Raw genomic sequence first — 16,949 nt, 5'->3', positions numbered from 1 at the left:
GTGGAATCAGCTACTGGTGACAGAGCTAGAGGAAAACCTTCCCTGCATTGGTGATCTGGATCCTAGAGACCACCTGAGCTGCAGACTTTACCTGCAGAAGGTGGACCCTCTAGGGCAGACTTCAGCAGAGGACAAAGAGTGTCCCTCTCTAGAAGGTCTGCATCGGCTTCCCTGCTGGAAGGACAAAAGCCAGGGAAAGCCTAAGCTTTACTGGAAGGATGGCCGCCTCTACAGTGAACCTACTGAGTCTACCACAGGGGACTACAGGAGACTGGTAGTGCCCCAGGAAGTGAGAAAAAAGTTCCTACAGTTGGCACATGAGATCCCCCTGGCTGATCACTTGAGCTCCAAGAGGGCCAAAGAGAGGCTTCTTATGTACTTCTACTGGCCCAAGATGGGTGTAGATGCAGATGGTTTCTGTACGAGCTTCCACACCTGCCAGACTTCTGGTGAGAGTGAGTCTAAGAATGTGGCACCTTTAGTTTGTTTTATTTATATAGCGCTCCAGACTCAGAGGTAAAAGGGCACTTCGGGAAACGGTTACATAGTACATTATATACAGTTTACAGTTATACATTTATACAGTTTGCAGGTAAAAAGCACAATTAAAGTATAGGCAATATCGTCAGACATAGGAGAGAGAAGATGGTAAATGCTAGTTTTTATCCAGTAACCATCTAATAACATGTTTCCTAAAAGACTGAAAGGACTCGCTAGATTTGATAAGTGGTAAGGTGTTCCAAAGTTGGGAGGCAAGGACCGTGAAGCTGGATCCTCCAGCTCTTTTTAAGGTGAATCTGGGCACTTTTAGGCATAAGGTATTAGAGGATCTAGTAATTCTGGTAGCAGATTTCAAAGTGAATTTGTTGGTGAGATAAGGTGGGGCTAGATGGTTTAAGGCTTTGTATGTGAGACGGATGGTGTTTAGGTTTTTTTTTTTTTCTGGTGGTAGAGATGTGCTCTCGCCTGGGGATATTTAATGCTGCTCCTAGTGCGTTATTTTGGAGTGCCTGTAGTTTATTAATTATGGATTGGTTTGCGCCTAGGTATAGACTGTTACAGTAGTACAGTTTGGACTGCTTAAGAGCCCTGGCCAGGTAAGGAAGCTATTGGAGGACAAGAAAGGTCTACAGGCCCTGATCAGCTTACCAGTGTAGGCAGTGGCTGAGGCAGTCATGTTAATTTGTTTGGAAAGGTTAGTGTTGGCATCAAGATAAAAGCCAAGGGTTTTCACACTTTTAACAATGGGATTAGTGTTACCATCGATGATGATGCTATTGTATTTGGGGCTGAGTTTCAACAGGTTATTGGGTGAACCGACAAGGATAAGCTCAGTTTTCTCATTATTCAGGCAGAGGCTATGTATGGCCATCCATGCCTGAATGGTTCCATGTCATTTCATCGCCTGCTTTTACATCGCCAGGCTTTTAAACGTGCACATTCCATGGAATGTGCTCATGGTTTTATTTTTTTTGGGGGGTGGGGGGAGTGGCTCCCCCCAAACTCCCCACCCGCACTTATTTTTTACTATTGGCCACCCGCCCAAACCCTTATTTGCCCTTTCCCACATCCCCCCCCTTAATAAATTCGATTAGCACATTCCATGTAATGTGCACGTTTAAAAGCCTGGGGATGTAAAAACAGGCGATGAAAGGATGTCGTACCGCCTGAATGATGATTTCGTTGATCCGGATGACGTCAGCATTGTAGTTGCCTGAGAGGGTAAGGAGTATCTGGGTGTCATCTGCATAATTGCTGTAGGTGACACCCAGATGGTCCAGTTTGTCAAAGAGTGGCTTTGTAAATATATTGTACAAAGTGGGCGAAACACAAGAGCCTTGTGGGACACCGCAAATGATAGGGATAGGGTCTGCTGCCTCTACTGGTGAGAAAACCCTCATGGTTCTATTGGCCAAGAAGGATTGTATCCACATGACAGCAGAAGTGAGCTGCTAGATAGGTGGTTGCAGAGGATTTTGTGATCGACCAAGTCGAAGGCTGCGGAGAGGTCTAAAAGGAGTAGGATGGCAGCGTTAACTTTATCTTTGATTTCATCAATCTGACTTTTGAGGTCAACAAGGGCAGTTTCTGTTCCGTGTTGAGGTCTAAAGCCAGATTGACGTATTCCTGGTCTGGTTTGTCTCAAGGTAGTCCTGAATTTGCCGGTAGGCAACTCTCGGATTTTGAGCAAGAATGGGACCGTGGTGATGGGTCTGTAATTAGTGGGTATGGCCGTGTCTAATGATTGTTTTTTAGAAGTGGGAGAACCCATGATTGTTTCAGGTTGCTAGGGACTGAATTAGTCGAGAAAGACAGGTTAATTAGTTTAGTGATGAAAGGGGATTGATCTCTGGCTGCATCTTTTTATAATCTGGGCAGGGCAGCTGTCCCCTTTGGAGTTGGATGGTTTTAGAGAGGCTATCATTTTTTGTACTTCCGGTATAGTTACCTTTTTGAATGCGAAGCCTAAGTTAGTGTCAGTGGGCGGTGGTGTACTTGGGCTGGTAGACTTGCTACTGGTAAGTTGTTGTCGTTTATACTCTATTTTGGTTTGGAGCCCTGTGATTTTGTTGGCAAGGGTGTTCTGGATACTAGTGCACCAGGGTTCGTCTTTCGTGCAAGTATCTGGGTGGATTAGGATTTTCTAATTCCTTTAGTAAATTGAATAGTTCTTTGGTGCAGGATCCTCCCTGATTTACCCTAACGTTGTAGGCTTCTTTCTTGGTGCGAATGATCTCCTTTTTGTATAAAGAGGAGATATTCGTGAGATTAGCTTTGTTTTCAACAGATGGTGCCGTTTTCCATAGTATTTCTAGCTTAGCTTTCTTTTTTCTTAATATTTTGAGTTTGGGGGTGTACCAGGAGTTCAAATGAGCTCTAGATTTTCCTTTGCGCAGTTTCAATGGGGCGATGTTATCAATGGCATTGTCCATGGAGTTGTAGGTGTTGACCAGTAGGTTAAGCTTGGCAGTGGCCGGCAGTGCGTTGAGAGTGGGAAGGACCAAAGGTATTAGGGCTTCAGCAGTGATTTTACGCTTGTTCCTGGTCGGGCAGGCTGGTGCAGTAGGGCACTTTTTAGGATCTAGGTTCTTGATATTAATATCTAATGGGATGAGATGGTCAGTCCATGCGAGAGGTTGGGGGGCTTTGCAAGTAATATTGCAATTGAGAGCCGCTACCCAGTCGAAGATTCTACCTTTGTGATGAGTAGGTTGAGCTAAGTTGTATGAAGCCATGCTTAGCTAGAGCGTTGGCTAAGGAGGAGGCTTGAGTCATTGGGGTTATTGTACCCAAGGTTAAAATCTCAGAGGATGATAATTTGTGCTGATGGCTTAGAGTTCTCAGCTATTAGAGAGGTGATCTGTTCCTCAAAGGCTCCAGGATGACCTGGGGGTCTATATTAAGTGAATGGAGATCGTGCTCTTGGGAGAGGTTTGCAACTTGATTGTAAAATGCTCACATGATTTTCGTAGAGAGGAAGTGACGGATCTGAAGTCTTAAGGATGATTTAAAGATGATAGCTACACCTCCTCCCCGAGAATTGGGTCTGTCGGCTCTGAGGATGGAGTATTTGTTAGGAATAGCTAAGGTTAAGTAAGGTCCTGATGCCTCATGTAGCCAAGTTTCTGTCATGGCGAGGAAGTCAAGGTGGTTAGTTAGGATTATGTCAGCGATTTCTGTAGGATGGGCAACAAGGGACCTGACATTTGGTAGAGCTCCTTTTAGGGGGAGTGATCTGGGCTTGTTAGATGCTGTGTCATTATTATTAGTCTTAGTGTGAGGTTTGGCAAAAAGCTTACTAATCGTAAAGGGGAGTCTGGTGCCTAGTCTACTGTTGCGGGCTGTGAGGTTTGGGTTGACTGTGAGTGTTTCCTGGAGGCTTGGTTGTGGGTGGCTTAGTGCTAGGTTTAGTGTGGTTGGGCTGAATACTAGGATTGGCGCCTCCTGTCAAACATGGAACACTTGGTCTAAGGTGACATAAAGTTCTGTCAAAGATAGTGTTGGCTAGGGTGTCAACTGGGCGGTCACTGTCTTTGGTGGTAGCTAGGTGGGACGGATGACATGGTGGGCAGGAAGGGTGTGGGGCAGGGGATGGGGGGGGGGGGGAGTGTCTCAGGCATCCAAGTTTGGCTAGGCCATTACTGAAAGCTATGTAGTTATTACCGCTGCAAGGTACACTATCTTGCATGACACAGAAGGGGAACATGATGAGTGTGAACCAGGTGAGCATGGACTTGGCTGCGATGTGATCTGGGTTGTAAGGCTAAGATAGGCAGATTCGACTTAGCTGGGTGCACACAAATAGGCAGATACAACTTTGGCTAGGTGCACACAAATGGGCTGATTCAACTTTGGCTAGTGCCACTGCCTGTGCTGGGGGTCCCTTTTTGAGAGGGTGGGGATTGACTTTGTTGGTCCCCTAGACCCTCCAACTTCCCCAGGCAACTAATTTAAATTGTTTGTGGTGGATCATGCTACTAGGTACCCTGAGGCAATGCCTATGAGAACTGTTACTGCTCTGGCATTGGCCAAGGCCCTCCTTGGTAGTGTTACCAGGGTGGGGTCCCCTAAGGAAGTAACATTTGGTCCCCTGTCAGAGATTATGTCCCACTGCATGCAGACCATGTGGAACAACTGTGGAGTGACTTACAAGTTCTTAACAGCCTACCATCCCCTGACCAATGGGTTGGTGGAGAGGTTTAACCATACAATGAAGAGCATGATGGGTGCTTTAGCGGGACCATCTACTGCCATGCCTTCTCTTTGCTTACAGAGAAGTCCCACACGCTGGGGTTGGTTTGACCCCCTTTGAACTTCTTTATGGTCATCCAGTCAGAGGCCCTTTGGCCCTGATCAAGGAAGGTTTAGAGAGTGCTCCTTCCCTAAAGCCAGTGAGTCACTGACCGTGTGAGGCCTCAGGAGGAGGATGGCACTGATGACCGAAGCTTCGGAAAACCTGAAAGCTGGTCAGGTTCTGGTCAAGCATTGGCACAACCAGAAGGCCAACATGGAGTTTACTCCAGACCAGTTAATATTGGTGATGGTTTCTTCAAGGCAGAGGGCCTCACAGGACAAGTGGATTGGGCCCTTAAAGGTCGTAGGCAAGCTTGGAGAGGTCAAATATTTAGTGGACTTGGGCAACCTCAAGGAGGCCCTTAGGGTCTATCTCACTAACTGTCTGAAGGCTTCTGTTTCCAGACCAGTGCTAAGAGCTTTGCGTTCATCCTCTGATCAATAGGAGGAGAGTGAGCCTCTCCCTGATCTCCTCAGGGACAACCTTCAGATGTGACAATTGAATGAGTAAAACTCTTCAGATTTGACTCTGCAGCAACAGGAGTGCAAGGCTCTGTTAAATCAGTTTGCTTCCCTGTTTCCTCTGACACCAGGCTTGACCCCTTGGGGCCAGCATGATAGTAGCTGGCAGTCCATCCCAGTCTATCCTTACCTCGACGACTGGCTAATAACAGGGTATTCGTACGGAACATGCCTTACAAATACCCAGAAGCCGGTAGATCTCCTCTTCAGCCTGGGGTTCTTGATCAACGAGAAAAGGTCCAGTCTAGACCCCAGCCAGGTCAAACAGTTTCTCGGGTCTCTTAATTCGGAACAAATACGGCCTGGTCTTTCCCTCCCAGAGGGTTCAAAACATGCTTTTCCAGATCCCTCACTATGTATCCAGTCAAGAGGTGACAGTACGCAAAGCCATGCAACTATTGGGGATGATGGCCTCCTGCATCTACCTAGTTCCACATGCACGTCTGCGCATGCGCCCTATGCTAGAGCGGCTCTCGAGCCCATTTTGTCAGGCCAGCGGACAATGGTACAATCTAGTGGTTGTCTCGGGAGCCCTCTTTCTATGCAGTGGTGGTCAAGGGTAAACCTCCTGCAAGGGAAAACCTTCACCTCCCCCGCAGCCACTCACCACAGACTCATCTCTGATGTGGTAGTGGGGGGTGGGGGAAGGGCGCGCTCACCTTCATCAGACGGTGCACGGCGTGTGCTCGCCAGCAGTAGCATCCATCCACATAAACTTGTTGGAACTGCTAGCAGTGTTCAAGGCCCTGAATGCTTTCCAAACTCGACTCCAGGAGAAGACGGTTCTAGTCCTCACAGGAAGTACTATGGCCATGTATTACCTAAACAAACAAGGGGGCACGCGCTAGGGCTGTCCAAACTGTCCCAGAACATATGGAAATGGGCTCTCAAACACAAGATGTTCCTCCTGTCACAACGCATTCCAGGTGACCTCAATCTTCTGACGGACGTACTCTGCAGAGACTCCCCCGTCTGCCCCCCCCCCCTACCCGTAGAGCACCAGTGGCAACCACACAGACATTTTACTCAATGTCTTTGCTGACTGTGGCGTCCCAGAGATTGACTTGTTCGCAACACTGGAGAACACACAATGACCAGATTACGCCTCCAGCTACCGTTAGAACCGCTCCAAGGGGAACGGTCTCTGGATAACATGGTCAGGGAAATTTGGATACGCTCTGCCCCTTTCCCCGATTCCCCTGCTCAACAGGATAGTGCACAAGATGCACCTTGGTTCTCCCATCTCATGGCAATGTCAGTTTCCCCTCCCAGGAAGCTGCCATGCCCTCAAAAAATGCTGTCACAAGTTGAGGGGAGACACTACATCCATGTCGGAAACTCTCAACTTAGCAGCCTGGCTTCTGAGGTCATAGTTTGGACACCTCCAACTCCCTCAAAGCACGGAAACCTAACACCAGTCATTGCTACACCAGCATATGGAAATGCTTTGTCTGGTGTAATGGCAAAAGCATCAATCCTATTGAATGCGCTCCAACACATAATGTCCTGTACCTAACCCACCTGTTAGATTCAGGCCTGGTTTTCAATTCTCTGAAAGTCCACTTTCCGGTGCTTTCAGCATGCACCACGTCCCAGAAGAAAGTTTTGTGGTGGAAAGTTCCAGTAATTAAAGCTTTTATGGCAGGGGTTAAAAGGCTTCATCCCCCTATTTCCAAGCCAGATCCCGGGTGGGATCTGAACATTGTACTTACCAGACTAATGGGACCCCCTTTGAACCAATGCAGAAAGCTAACCATAAAGCACTCCCCTACAAGACTACTGCCTTCCAGGTGGCGATCACATCGATAAGGATAGTTGGTGAACTGCAGGCCCTTTCAGTTCAAGACCCATTCGCCACGATTCACAAAGATAAGGTGGTCCTGCGCACTCGGCCACGATTTACACCTACACTTATTTCAATGTTCCATGTAAACCGGTCCATAGAACTACCCTTTTTCCAGAACCCCACTAACATGGCAGAGTGAAGCCTCCACACACACTAGATATGAGGAGAGCGATTATCTGTTAACTGGAAAAGACAAAGCCACTAAGAACAACCCAGTTTTTACTTTTTTTTTAGTGGTAGCTGGTAGAGAAGGGGACCCTGTCTCTAAATCTTCTATTTCAAAGTGGATCGTAAACTGCATCACACTGTTTCTCTCTTGCTAAGAGAGACCTCTATACCTAGAGCACAATACTTGGGGAACAGGTGCTACCATAGCATATATTGCAAATGTTCCTCTTGAGTCCATTTATAAATCAGCAACCTGGAGTTCTGTACACCTCGTTACACAACACGATTACCTAGATACACACTGTAGGTCTGATTCTCAGGTGGGACAATCGGTGCTAAGACATCGCTTTGCTACTGTTCCTTCACACAACCCACCACCATCTCTGGGTACTGCTCACCAGTCTATGCACATTGTGATTCTAAGCAGATTAACAAGCATCAGAAGACCTGCATTACTCACCATAATATTTCTGATGATTGTATTTGCTTATATTCACATACGCTCCCCCCTGCTCCCCTCATGGTGAAGAATGAACATAAACCTCTTGCATCTCCTCTCTTCTGTACTTGCTCACGCTGACTAGAAGGCTTCCTCACGGCAGAAAAAACACAATCGGAGGGACCTTGATGCGTGAGGGATTTTGGGTACACTACACATCACGTTGGGGATAGTGTTCGTCACACCAATGTCCACGTCCCCTTTCTATCTTCGAAAGAAAGGTGCAATACTCTACAATTACCACTGGATGTCGAACTATGCACAGCATGTAAGCAGATACAATCATCAGAAATGCTATTATGGTGATAGTAATGCATGTCATGTCTTAAATTCTGCTCCCTCATCGGTTGTACCAGAGCCTTAGCATATTTATAATCTGTATTGTTGGCAGCCAGAGTTTTGTTTTGAGCTGGGTTCGGCAGCACACTCCCCCTTTTAAGTATGTGACCTCCCATAAGGACACTATTCTGGGCCCTAAGTCCAAAAAGAACGTATCTTGCCTCTCATTTGGAGCATATAGAGATAGCCAGGTCCTCAAATGTCTGCTGAGCGTCCCTTTGACCATGAGGCAACATCTGGCATGGTCTTGAAGTACAGCTTGTTTAGTGAATGGTTCATCTCCGGCTATGATGATGGCCACTCCACATTTATTTTTCCCCACTTGTGGCGAAGAGCTGCATAGGCTATGATTTGGAGCGTTTTCTCGCTTCGTCTGCCCTCACCAAGTGGGTCTCCTCGAGCATTACAGAGTGCGCCCCAAGCTTTGAGAGGCACAGAAAGGGTTCCCCTAGGCTTTATGGAGGAGTTAAGCACCTGGACATACAGGGAGGCCAGCCGGATCTCCTCTATGGGTATATCCATCATGGTAGGTAGGTGAGCCCGATATGTACCTCTTCCAGTTTATTAGTGATAATTTGGGAGGGGTCTTCCTCCCATTTCTAAACTCTGAGCTGCTCGGCTGTGCAGAAACTGAATAAATGAAATAACTAGTGACCGTGATAACTGAAACCGAATCATCCAACCTTTGAGCTCCAGAGTGGATCTACTCACCTGGGCTTCCCCATGGGACCTGAAAGCAACAGGCCACCCAATCCCCTGACCTAGTGTGTATATCATATGTGAGACAGTTGGCACAGCCTGTCAAATCATTAATTTCCTGCTGGGGCAGTTTTGCTGTATTTCTTTGGGTGAGAGATGAGGTTTTCTCTTTGGACCGCCCCTTGACTCGGGGCCCATCCTTTCGCTGCATTTCTGGTCCGTTTTGATGGTGTGGTTAACCGATGCCCCTTGATCTCCTAATTTTCCATCTTCTGGGTGAGCAGAACTTGTGGGGGGTAGGTGGGCATGGATTGCCCATGTCCTGTTGACGTATGTGAAGGAGAGTGTACTCTATATCGGATGTCCTTTACCTGCAGCCAAGAAAAAAAAAAAACTCTTGCAGAGCTCTGTTTGGCAAGCGTGGCTATTGAGAGGTCCTGGAAGATCACTATACATTTCGAGCGAAACTACACCAAGCCCTTCTGGACAATCCTAGGATGATTTCTTTGTCCTGGAAAAAGCAAATCTGGGCGAGGAAATCTGGTGTGAGGCCATTCTCCTTTTGATAGGTAGTGTAGGTCCGGTGTGCACGGTCGATCACCGGTTCTGCCAGCTGCACTGCAGGGGTCCATGTCCTTCAAGATCTCCTGAAGATATCGAACCAGGTCTTGGTCTGGGACTGTGGCTGGTATACCTCCAGAATTGAAGTTTGTTTCTCCTGGAACGATTCTCTAGTTTCAACGCCAGGCTACTCCCCACAGCCTCAAGGGTGTCTACTCTGGTGGCAAGCTCAGAAATGTCAAGACTGCTTGCAGGTAACATCTTCGATCTCACTAATGGGCTTTTCAGCTTCTGCACGATTGTCCAGAGCAATAACTTTGGTGGCAAAGTCCTCAATTCCCTCCTTAAGATCCGCAAATAGGTCTTCAGGTCCCCAGTCGTTGCAAAGGCACCCTCTTCTGGGCCATCCTGGGGCTTCGGCTTATGTATTTGGGTGGTGGTAACTGTCTTGTGCTACTTGCATCTCTCTTCTGCCGCCTTCCAGAGGGATAAGAGGGGTGGGGGAGGGGGGTCAGGGAGCCCAGGCCCTGCTCCACTCCCCCAGCCAGCCGCCACTGCAGCAGGGCACTCTCGTGGAGGGTCAGTCTACATCAGAGTGTGGAGCGGAATGGTCCGCCTCATTGCCAGCAATGCCCCATAGGAAACTAGAAGGGGCTTGGAGACAAGGAGCTTGCCGGCTCCATTCAGTGCACCAACCTGCTGGCCCTCTCCTTGCTAACCTTGCGGCCCCTCTAGGCACATCCCTGCTGCAATTCCCTCACTATAGGGAGAGTACCCGAGGGACTTCCTCCTCCGGGCCTTGGTCGCCCGCACCAGACTAAAGTGGGCACCAATCACTCCGCACTTGCTAGCGTTGACTGGTGCAGGTCCCCTGCCCCACGGCACCACCTCCACTCCACCCCTCCACCTTGTGTGTAGAGCCCCGGATCAATTCACGGTTGGGTGGGGTGTCCCCTCACGCCGCACTGCCCCACACCTCTGCAATCAGGTGCTCTTTAATGTCCCCTCTGTGCCTTTCCTCCCCTGGGAGCCCTCCCTGGTAGGCCGGGAGGCCTCCGTCTGCTCCTGGAATCCGTCCAGGCTAGACTGGGAGACCTCCTGTCACCACAGAGCGACTCAGATGGCAGCCACCATCATGCGTGCCAGACCACGCCCCGAAAGGGCAATATTTTGATCCAATTCCCACGCACACAAGTTGACCTTTTAATCGTATTGCGTATTTTGTAGTTTTGGATTTCATATTAATTAGAAATGTGGTGATGATGCAGAATAATGGCATTTGAAATGGCCAATGCAGATGTTATGTCACATGCTTATATCTGTATGGCATTGGTTTTCTGGAAGTCAAAGATAGTTCAATGTATTCTGTTTGTAATGCCTTGGATTCATGCACACTGGCTGTGACTCAAGCTCTTATTCCTTTGGATGACACAATTAATACCTATGGCGGAGCCAGCATTGCCAAGATCAATAGGATCAAGAAAATGGACCTTTGGGAAACCAGGACAGCCAAAGTCAAATGGACAGTTAGTTCTGATGAAGATCTTCAGAGGAAACTGTAGTTAACCAGTCAGTGGTTCTTAAAGAAACACAGCAGCTCAAGGGGAGCCTTCCTGATACTCCACAGACTACAAGGCCTGCACAGAAAAGTTGAGGTCCACTCTCAGTTGAAAAAAACTGCACTTTCTAAGCCAGGAAGCACCGAAACTAGCACAAGGTAGTAACAACCCAAGCTCCACAGTACCTTGAAAGTGAAGAAATTGTAGCTGGCTTCCTTCTAGCTGCAGCGTTGAAGACCCCGATTCCTGCTCTTTGGTCATGGTGACAAAAGGGGTGGGCTTCTGCGGCAGCACTCTGGAGAAGGGGTCGGCATCAATGGATTCAGCTCACTCCAGCGGTTGTTTGTTTTGGTGCCTTTTTCTCAGCGCCAAGAAGAAATGAATACCTCTGGTTGTATTCTCTTCGATTACTCTGTCCTGAACTCCGGTGGTGGGGACTTTTGGTGAAGTCCTTCCTGTGGAGGGCCACAAGGATGCCTGCAAAATGTCAGCCGGGTTCGATCAAGACGATGCACTAGCTAATGGTCCAGGTACTGGGATTTTGCAGCTCAGGAAGGTCGCAGCAAGTCTGGGGATGGGCCAAAATGAAGGTCTTGAGGCTAGTTGATCCCACCAGCGTAAGGGAGAAAGCTGTCCTTAGCGGGTCTTCCCTGTCGATGTGAAAACGGGTCAGCACAGCTCCAAGGCTTCACCAGTGCTTTCGCGGTTCTGGAAGGTGCTGCTGGGGTCTCTGCTAGTCTTCTAATTCAGATTCCTCATTCTAGTGTTCAGCTCTGCCTGTGGTCCATAATCTTCATCTTTCATGCTGGATCCCTATCATTCACACTCTCAGAGCTGTCAATCACATGGGGGGTTGTGACAATGTGCAGGTCTTATTACAGAAACTGCTTTCATGTAATACAAGCCGGACCATAAAGTCTTACTGACGTGGAGATGCAAAAGCAGGAAGTAAAACATGTAGCACCTTTCCTCTAAGGCTGTTTATCGTTCCCTAGGAAACGGTGGGCGACGAGGAGGAGGTGGAGCCCAACGGTCTCAGCTGGGCGTATTAGGTTAGCGGTTGAAAGAGGAGACAACTAGAGTCCCGTTGCGCCGTTGCGCATAGTTAAGTTAAACGTTCAATAATAGTTAATGTGTTGTGAGGAGGCGCGGACCGCTGCGAGCTGCTCCCGCCTACGGAGTGAAGGAGGGAAAGAGACGGACTTCCCACGAGAAGTGAAGGTTGGTGCCGCGTACCGTGTTGTGAAAAGGCGCGGACCGCTGCGAGCTGCTCCCGCCTACGGAGTGAAGGAGGGAAAGAAACGGTCTTCACGACGAGAAGTGAAGGTTGGAGATTCGGAAGAGGAGGAGCAGCAGATGAGCCTTCGTTCACCGATCGAGGGAAAAAGGGAAAGATGCCACTCAAAGGTAACCACTCCGTATCATAAGGAGGAGTCAAGGGCTGGGAAGCATAGGGAAGTCGGCAAGGAGAGAGAACAGGATAAGTTAACCCCAAAAGGGGCAGATATTTTAAAAAGGGACTTTTGAAGGGAAACGGACGCCAGCAGCGTGATTGAGAAATATTCAAGCCAACTAAAGCTCTGCAAGTTTAATGAGAGACAAAGGGTAAAACGCTCGAAGTCTGCGTGGAAAACGAGGACAAATAAACTTTATCAGCCTAGTTACGAGCAAAACAGGAAAAGACAAAGAAAAGACAGTCTAGGAAGATCAAATAGAGTAAATAGAAGATAAACAGAAATACAAGTACAGAATAAAGAAAAGAGGCAAAGATAGAAGTAAGACCAAGATCATTTAAGAAAAAGGACATTAAGGAGAATTTCGAGTAGAGCTTACCCTTATAAACCTGGTGTAACAGACGAGACGATCCTTCCCACGAAGAAGTGTAGAACACGGAAGCAGAAGTATCCTTTTTACGGTTTTTCTGAAAAGAAAGAATTCTGTTAATAAAGAATTGGGCTCTCTTTCAGTCCAAAGAAAACTACTTACTGACTGAAGTCTCTTGATTCTTACTAATTCATACAGTCTAACCATTAGATATATCACAGTTGGTGTCAGAAGTGGGATTCTGAGAACGCCATGGAAGACCTGATTAAGACCCTAAGCGAGGGTCAACAACTCTTACAGCAAGCCTTACAGATGCAATCACAACAAGCTCAAGCTGACAGATTGGCCTTCCAGCAGGCCTTACAAATACAGCAGGCTCAACTACTCGAAGTTACCAATGTACGAAACAATCCTCAGGTCCCCACCTCTGTCTTACAAAAATATTCGACCGGCGAAGATCCAGGACACTTTTTCGTGAACTTTGAACGAGTAGCTCGGAATGCCCAATGGCCCGCCGAGAGATGGTGTCATTACATCGCACCATTGATGACCGGTGAAATGCAATGTGCATATCAAGCAGCAAACCCTACCGGTGATTCAAACTATGGAGACATGAAAAGGCTGGTATTGGAACGGATGGGACACGACGAGGAAACCTATAGAGTGAGATTTAGAGAGCTCAAGTTGAAAGGGGACGAAACCCCAAGGCAATTGTTCTATCGAGTAAAGGAACTAGCAGAGAAATGGTTACAGCCTGGTACATCTACTTCAGCAGAAATGACCGAAAAAGTCATTCTAGAACAGTTCATTGAAGCTCTCCCTGCACCGGTGCAGCGGTGGGTCAAACAACATCCCCGGCTGTCATTAACAGAGGCTGTGGAAGTGGCCTCGGCTTACCAAAAGGCGGGACAAGGGAAAGTGATAACCTACCCGACAAGCTATAAACCACCCCTTTTGTTGAATAAGTCTGCTTCTACACTAAGGTGGCCTCACTCAATGCTACGAAGATCAGAAGGTGACGGCGTACGATCTAGACCTACCAGTGAGGGTCCGGTGAATTATCGTCAAGCTACTCCTACACCTAGAGGTCCACAATGTTTTGACTGCGGGGACTGGGGACATTTAGCGAGATTTTGTCCAAAAAAGCCGAGAGCCGAACCAATGGAGGTTGGCTTACTCGAATCACATAAAGGAAATGAAATTACCGAGATGATGAATGCGAGACCATCGCAGTATCTGTATACCTGTGACGCAGAGGTGGATGGAAAACCCACCACCGCGTTAGTCGACTCAGGGAGTCTACAGACGGCGGTAACATCAGAGCTGGTAGGTGACGATTGTTATTCCTTAGAGAAAATTCCTGTCCGATGTGTACATGGGGATGTAAGGGCATACCCATCTAAGGAAATACAAATCAAAGTAGTCGGGGAAACAATGAGAGTGAAGGCAGCAGTATTACCACATCTACCAAAACCACTTCTAATTGGCTCCGATATACCAAAATTTCCAGAGTTAGTACATAAGATTGAGAAGAGCTGGTTGGAAACGGCCCCGTTCCATAGTGATGAAATACCTAGTACAATCCCTAAAATACTAAAAAGTAAAAAGGTCAGACGTTCTCTGAAGAAAGAATGGAGAGTCAAAAATGTCTCCCCGGTAGCAGTAGATTGGAGAATCGAGGAAGACGGAGACAGTTTCCGGTCTGCCCAAGAACTAGATCCTTTGCTGCAATATGCTCGAGAACGAGTTCTAGAAAAAGTAACGGGAGAAGGACCACGATTCATCAAGGAGAATGGGTTGTACTATAGATTAAGTAAGGCCAGGAATGGCGAAGACGTAAAACAGCTGTTGATTCCCCATAAATTCTATCAGACTATTCTGGAGGTGGCTCACATCCAAATTGGTGAAGGACACTTAGGAACGGAGAAAACCACCAAAAAGATACTCGATAGATTTTATTGGCCTGGAATATACCAACAGGTAGTTCGTTTCTGTCAGTCATGTGAAGAGTGTCAGCGGAAGAACCGAGCCAATGTAAGAAGAGTACCACTTCAACCTATGCCCCTAGTGATGGAACCATTCAGTCGAATCAGAATAGATATCGTTGGACCTTTGGAACCGACCAGAAGAGGCCACAAATACATTCTTGTAGTGGTCGATTATGCAACCAGATACCCCGAGGCATTTCCATTAAAAGCCACAAATACCCAGCAGATTTGTGACGCCATCATACCTTTCATTGGACGAGTCGGGATACCCAGGGAGATTGTCACCGACCGTGGGTCGAATTTCATGTCCAAGGTTCTAGAACAAGTTTGTGAGACCTTGAAAATAGGACATCTGAAAACCGCTGTGTACCACCCACAGACTGATGGGCTAGTAGAACGTTATAATAGTACCATCAAACAGATGCTGAAAAAAACGACTTCCCCAGAGAATGACTGGGATAGAATACTTCCATGGATTCTAATGACACTCAGGAATACTCCACAGTCGTCAACAGGGTTTTCCCCCTTTGAATTATTGTTTGGAAGACCTGTTCGTACTTTGTTAGACCTCTTAAAAGAATCTTGGGAAGAACAACCGAACCATGAGGTTACACTAACAGAGTATGCTTCCCAACTGCAAGAAAGGGTGGAAAAGTTACAAAATGTTGCAAGAGATAATCTTCTCCAAGCACAGATGAGACAAGAGAAATACTACAATCAGAATACACAGTTACGTAGTTTCAAGAAGGGAGAACAAGTACTCGTGTTAGTACCTACATCAGAGAACAAAATGCTAGCTACTTGGAAAGGTCCATATGAGATTCAAGAGGTGTTGGGACCCTTAACCTACAAGGTGAAACAGACGGACTGTAAACTTCCTTATCAAACCTATCATGTTAATTTATTAAAAAAATGGAGATCCCCCGTACCAACAATGGCCATGATATCCGTGAATGAAACTACAGAAGAGCAATTTCTCCAAATAAAGAAGAAAACTGGTGCGGAGGGCCTACATGTAAATCCAGATTTGTCAGGAGTTCAAAAAACAGAATTGTCTAATGTCATACAAAAGTTTGCACATGTGTTCTCTTCCTTACCAGGGAAAACTAATTTAACAAATCATCATATAGTCACCAAGCCAGGAACCGTAGTAAGACAAAGACCTTATCGAATTCCTGAATCGAAGATCAAAGCTTTCAACCAAGAGGTCCAAGAAATGTTAGATCTAGGGATCATTGAACCATCTTACAGTGACTGGTGCTCCCCGGTTGTCCTTGTACCAAAACCGGATGGGAGTGTAAGATTTTGCATGGATTTTCGAAAAGTAAATGACATTTCTAAATTTGATGCATACCCAATGCCCCGAATAGAAGATCTCCTGAACAATTTAGGGAAGGCGAGGTTTTTAACTACAATTGATTTAACCAAAGGTTACTGGCAAATTCCCCTACTTCCTGCTGATAAGGAGAAGACGGCATTTGCCACACCTACGGGTTTATATCAATTTACGGTTCTACCCTTTGGGTTGCACGGAGCTCCTGCAACCTTTCAGCGACTAATAACCATATAATCAAGGGACATGAACAGTATGTCGGGGCTTACCATGACGATATCATAATCTGTAGTAACACATGGACAGAACACCTACAACATCTGGCAGGAATCCTTAGGACTCTGGAAACGACAGGATTACACATAAATCCCAAAAAAACTCATGTTGCCATGTTTCACACAAAGTATCTGGGATATTTTGTCGGTCAGGGGATCATCAGACCTCAAGAGGAAAAGATCAAAGCCATAAAACAGTTAAAATTTCCAGCTACACCGAAACAAGTGAGGGCATTTCTAGGGTTTGTGGGATATTATCGGAGATTTATTCCGCACTTTTTTACTCTCGCCAGCCCTCTCACAGATCTATTAAAGAAGAACTCGATGACAAAGAAAACTTGGGAGACTCGAGAAACTTTACAAGCATTTAACGCCTTAAAGGAGGCCCTCACCGAGAGAGCTATCTTACACTGTCCAGATTTTAACGCCCCGTTTTATCTGCACACCGATGCCTCGGGTACCAGAATAGGTGCTGTGCTGTTCCAGGATCAAGGGGAGAAAGAAAGGCCCATACTCTTCATTAGTCGGAAGCTGTTGCCACA

At 47.0% G+C, this 16,949-nt stretch overlaps 1 protein-coding gene across 10 annotated transcripts in view; it reads left to right on the top strand.

Annotated features, from left to right (window-relative positions):
- Window positions 1–16,949, top strand: part of LCOR (ligand dependent nuclear receptor corepressor) — a 735,064-nt gene that overhangs the window by 311,333 nt on the left and 406,782 nt on the right. The gene's annotated exons all lie outside the window — the stretch shown is intronic.

The sequence above is a fragment of the Ambystoma mexicanum genome, chromosome 8, assembly GCF_040938575.1.
Source record: "Ambystoma mexicanum isolate Mex_15411 chromosome 8, UKY_AmexF1_1, whole genome shotgun sequence".
In the NCBI taxonomy this organism is placed as follows: Eukaryota; Metazoa; Chordata; class Amphibia; order Caudata; family Ambystomatidae; genus Ambystoma; species Ambystoma mexicanum.
The sequence above is the reverse complement of the archived record's forward strand: the minus strand, read 5'-3'. Positions and strand labels throughout refer to the sequence as shown.